Source organism: Semicossyphus pulcher, unplaced genomic scaffold (assembly GCF_022749685.1).
Source record: "Semicossyphus pulcher isolate SPU_LCO1_2020_fin unplaced genomic scaffold, fSemPul1.0.p SCAF_12, whole genome shotgun sequence".
In the NCBI taxonomy this organism is placed as follows: Eukaryota; Metazoa; Chordata; class Actinopteri; order Labriformes; family Labridae; genus Semicossyphus; species Semicossyphus pulcher.
This window is the reverse complement of record NW_027211626.1, coordinates 21,815,890-21,821,889: the sequence shown is the minus strand read 5'-3', so window position 1 is coordinate 21,821,889 and position 6,000 is coordinate 21,815,890.

The window sequence follows — 6,000 nt, the reverse complement described above, 5'->3', positions numbered from 1 at the left end:
ACTAATGAGCATGTGCAGTGTGCGGCACAACTAACAAGCAAACCTGGACAGTAGAACATGTTTAGCCTCATGTGCTTGCAGAGCCATTTTTTGTCATATGAATGGGCACCATTGTGGATTCTGGTATCTGGTTCAAAACAGCCATATGTTACCCTCTGACAATGACAGGCTGGATGTTTTCTCATGTTTCCTGTCTGTATGCAATGCTGAGGTCACCGACCACCACCTACAGAACAGATACATTAGACTGGTATCAGTCTGAACGTATCACTCTCCACAAGAATGATTTCCCGAATTGTCAAACAACAGGCTCAACATCTGAGGATGGTTCTTGTTCTTCACGATGGAGAGGAGACTTTTATGAGCCAGAGAACACAGAGGAGGTACTTTTACAGATGAGACCGGCCAACAGAGAGACGGGGGAGAACTTCTGTGGTTGTTGGATGAGTTCTTTCATTTGTTACATATATATAAATTTATATATATTTGTTTAGAGCTAGGGCTGCAGCGTTGTTGCCTCACAGCTAGAAGGTCACTGGTTCAAACCCTGGTTTGCATGTTCTCCTCGTGCATGCGTGGGTTCCCTCCGGGGTCTCCGGCTTCCTCCCACAGTCCAAAGACATGCTTGTAAGGTTAATTGGTGACTCTAAGTTGCCCATAGGTGTGGCTGTGAGCACAGGGTTGTCTATCTCTATGTGTCAGCCCTGTGATTGACTGGCGACCAGTCCAGGGTGTACCCCGCCCTTCGCCCAATGACAGCTGGGATAGGCTCCAGCCTCCCCGCGACCCTGAACAGGATAAGCGGTATAGATAATGGATGGATGTTTAGCGCTAGCTTTCCTGTCTAGCTGGATCATTCGGCGTTGGTTGTGAATATTCTTCAGAAAAATTACTGGTGCAGACGTGGAGCTGTCAGAGTGTTGATGTTTACATTTAGCGGCACTAGCCACCGCTATCTAATGCCATTATTACTCAACGGCACTCGGTGTAATCTATAAGGACGCTCTTTTTTTTTTAAACAGTCAGTCTGTGCTAGCCGCTGCACTTTCTGACACAAACAGCTGACATACGGCATAAAACACGTGAACGGCACTTCATCATTTCCGGCTTCTACCAGAGGCCGTGCTGACTGTCATCTACTGAACGTACACTTACGATTGATAAGTAGCTCATACAACCCCACTTACAAAAAACCTGAACTGTCCCTGTAAGAAAACAACTAGTCAAGTAAGTTACCACATAATTAACAGAATGAATGCTGGGATAAACACATTGTAACCTGTCTTTTGCGTCCTCTCACCAACACTTGTCAGGTCACCTGCTAAGGCCCGGGGGTTTTGAGCCGAGCCGTCCCCGCAGCAGGAACACGGTGACCCCGACAGTGTGAAGCGCCTGCGTCAGAATGACCCAGAAAGCCGCGAGGCAGCGGCACAGATCTCGTTCATTTTCCAGGGATTTTCAGCACAGATTACAAAGGCTCTATTCCCCTATTTGTTTTGTAACAAGCATGTGAAGTCAACACTAATACAAACACTGCAGCTCCGAACTCCAAAATGCCAGGGGACCTTTTTTAGAGGCTTAGGGCCGTTGAGCACATCCAACGCTCGGGGAGCAGAAGCCCCGCTAAGCTCCGAGGGCAAAGTACTTCTTTGATTGTTTGTTGAAAATCTCTTTGAAAAGCCAGCGAACAAAAACAGAGGAGGGATTATCCTCTTTGGAGAGGAAATGAAATTCTTCAGACGAGGCACTTAAACAGGTTTCAGGAAGAACGACGCAAGTGGCTGTTTGGGTGCCTCAGTGTGTGTTGGGGGGAAATATGACCTATGAGCATGCACTACTTGTTAGCTCCAACAGTTCTGAGAATCAAAAGGTTTTATCAACATATAATGAGACTAAAAATTCTGTTACCGTCCCACAAGGCTGTAAAGCTCATTACAGGGCAGAGAGCACAATGGTTTGATATTCTCACATCTGTTCCACTGGTGGGGAAAAACTGTAGTTTGTCCTGAGGGTGGTGCGAGAGTCTATGCTGTAACTACAGACTGTATAAAAAGATGGACGACATGACAGCTCCCTAAAGGTGAAGCCACAACATCTCTATTGGCCCCTGCTGACTGGCTGCAGTATAGGTCATAAAGCCCGCCTCCTCCATGTTAACAGATGAGTCAAACTATAAAATTAAAATACCCCTCAAATACATGTTTTTCAAAGGGACAGGAGGTGGAGATGCATCCTCCATCTTTATAAACAGTGATTGGATTTAACATACATTAAAAAGCACCTTTATACAACTTGTTTAATAAGGCTTAGTAATACACTACAAGGCCAGAAGTAGGCTTTTGTTTTCAGGCCTTCCCCCTGATTTTTTAACCCTGGCTGCAGAGATTTCGTCCAATTCAGCGGCAGCAGGACTGACAGGTGTATCAGACTGAGATCCCCTCTATGTTAAAACAAAGCCAGGCTGCACAGGGGGAACGTGTCGTTTCAGGTATCAGGAATTTAAATCAGAATGAGACTCTCCCCATTCTCAAGAAGTTAGCGTCGGGTTGGCAGGATTTACTAAATTTCCCCCCGGGGATTAATAAAGTACACCGCCTGGCCATTCATTTTTCGCCAAGATCTTGTATTGATGATGGGAGAGTTGGGCTGCTCCGTCTTCTCCAGCACATCCCAAAGATGCTCACCAAGGTTAAGGTCTGGACAGTTTGAGCCTGATGAATCGTGGCATTGTTATCTTGGAATATTCCCGTGCCATCAGGGAAGAAAAAAATCCATTGATGGAATAACGTGGTCAATTTATTGGGTACATAACGTTGCTGAACATCGACCTGACCAACTGAAGCAACCCCAGATCATAACACTGCCCCCACAGGCTTGTACGGTAGGCACGAGGCATGATGGGTGCGTTACCTCCTTTTTTACAATTTGATTTCATCTTATCACCAATCTTACCCACCTCAGGGTGCTGGAGGTGCTCAGGTCATGGAGGGACCATTCAACTTCTCTGCAGAGCCAATCATGTGCTGCAGTCTGCCCGTGTCCTTAGCAGTGGCAGCTGCTGGAGGAGCTGTAAATGGACTCAACAATGGTGATGTAGACGTGCACCATCATTGTCTTCGCCAGTTTCAGTATCCTCACAGGTAGTCCCGTTTGAGTGGCAGATCTAAAGTTTGAAAGCGTATCAGGCAAACAATGTTACACAGGAGTGAACAGACAGGACTGTACAACTATAACAGCAGATGTCCCCATTGAACAGTGAACTGAGCTGCATACGCAGAAACTTCACAGGGTAGCTTTAATTTGTTTAGCAGAAGGAGCCAGAGTTCAAGCGGTTTGTGAGTGAGCATCTCGTAATGTTTGGCACTTCCACAGCCGCTGCATGTAATCATGTTTTGGAACACAGCCCATAAACATCCACCTTGTGAACTGATTAAACTCCTGGGAAAGCTTCCCTCAGAGGGAACATGTGCCAGATCTTCTTCCCTTTGTTACACTTTAAACAAACCCAGTGATCAATGAGTACTGGTCCGGAAGAAAAGGGGAACTTGGGCCTATTAGTGTTTTTTGGAGACCAGGCGGGTCCGTCAGTAACGGGGTCAGGAGCCTTTTGGCCTCCTAACACATTGCGACTCTGCTGGACTCAAAGCTGTCTCCTCGCCTCAGCCTCACACTGCGGCCTGCAGCGTCGCTCATTCATTTGAATATTTTCCGGGCTGATAAGGATGAGCTCGGGCGACGAACTGCGGGCCAAAAGGGTAACATGATTACAGGGGACAAAATAATGACCAGACGCTGCAAAGTTGCTAAAGTGTGTCATACATTATTATGCAAGCGTGGCGGCGTGCGGCTGAAATACAAAACAAGGGACGGGACATTGCTGGGTTTATGCCACAAGAGTCTTCAATGCACTTCCTGTGTAAAGTCTGATGCAGCTTCCTTCATCGTCAATGGTTTGGTTACTTTTCTTTCTGTAAGAGTAAGTCTCACTCAAACCTATCAGCCATGTACATGTGGCATTAAGACAGGCAGCTTGCATCGGCTCTGAGCAGCTTCATGGTGAGGTTTAGTTCGATTTGTAAGAGACAAAATCTAAAAGTAGAAGGTAACGGTTAACTCCAGTTGTCGGATAAAAGCTTGGGAGTAAAAAAATAAAAGAACATGAAAATATTTCTCACACAACAGGAAGGCTGACGATTGTGAAACTTCTTTTGCGTTCATCACTCTATTCTCTGTATTCAAAGAAATCCCTGAGTCAGATCCAATTAGATTTTGAACTGCAGGTAAATAACGTTTATTGTCTTCTATTGTTGGTCTTTCATAAACAGAAGATTATGTAGCAAGTCAAGTCTTCTTTATTACAGCCCCTGCTTCATTTTATAATGTGACATCCCATTTAGAGTAAAATAAATTATATAGCATGGTATGCTTGAGGGCTGTGGTTTTCAGTGGGTCGTGGAGGTGTGCTTGAAAAAAAGTTAGCAAAAAGTTTTATGCTGTGCTTTTATTTTGAAGGATATGGGTTTCCTATGATGTGCTTGCAGTTGAATTGTAGTTAATTCAGTCTCCATGAATCCACTGATTGGCTAACCCCAGCTACAGTTACATTTACATTCTGGAAACCTGATAAGCCCTACAGTAGCTGCATTCATGTTACACTTTGAGTTTATTGAAGCTGAAGCTGACTGACGTTTCATTCAGTCTCAGGTGCAAACTGCATTATTTTAAAAAACTGTAATTTGAGTGGTTGAGAAATTTCACAAATCCGGGTCACGATTTGTCACTAAGGAGGTGGTCGTGGGTCCTGAGGCGAGCCCAGTTGAGAACCACTGCTGTAAGGGCATGTCTACCTTTTGATCGAACATGACACACATTTTGCTTCCTGTTCGATGGCTCTAAAAGACACTCTGAGGAGTCGGATGTTAACTCTTACAGAAAGTATATCTCTTTTTTTTTATGATACATTTTTTAAGATGACTTTTTGGGTGTTTTGCCTTCATATGATAGGACAGTGAATATGGACAGGAAATGTTGGGAGAAGAGAGTGGGGTTAGACTTGCACCTAAGGGCCGCAAGTCAAACCTACTGCCGCTGCTTCGAGAGCTTTGCCTTTGTACGGGAGCGCCTGCTCTACCAACTGAGCTACACTAGCCCCTCTGAAGACCGTGTTTTTGGCACCCAAAATTAGCATTCAAATTAATATCACCGTTACCGACAAATGCAGAAGTACCTTGCTAACCAAGCTTGCGTTAGCTGATAACTTGGCTGACCCATTACCCCGTTACAGCTCCACCCTCTCGTCCAAATATGGTCACTTCTTTCTCTAAAAAACACAACATGGCCAAAACCAAAATACTAACATTGAAGCTAAAGTATCCTTGATGTAAACAAAAAATATAAGATGTTGATTCAGAATATTTCCTAACAGTGTTTGTATGACTGCTGTTGAATAAGCGGAGAAATGTTGGCGTTGGAAATGATGGCGCCTTTTGTCGGTGTTACTTTCAAAGCATTGCCCGTTGATGTTTAGCTGTCGTATTTGGGAGATCTTTTAGACTTCACCTCTCTAGCCTGCAAGTCTAATTAAAGCACCAAACCCTTTACAGATATTTAGCCAAATGCCTGATCTGTAAACTGAAATTTATAGCACAAAATCTATTTAGAAGAAGTCATGTGAGTGTGGAGACTGCAACATATTTTGTTATTAATTCCCAAGAATAAAGAGGATCTCCACCTTTCATACAGTACCTGGTGTTGCTCTACTTACTTGCTCATGAGCTCTGTAAACAGAGATGGGAGTATCGCCTTCACAACAGATGCTGTGAGGTCAGGAGGTCAGCAGTTCATGTCAGGATCTGATGGGCAGGAGAGGTTTCCCATGAAGCCCTGAGGGAGCGAGCAGACTCATCACACACTGAGGAAGATGACTGTGACGACTGCAGAAGTAAAAGCGTTAGAGGGAGGCGACTGAGGAGCTGAAGGTTTCCCTGTGGAAAAAGAGAC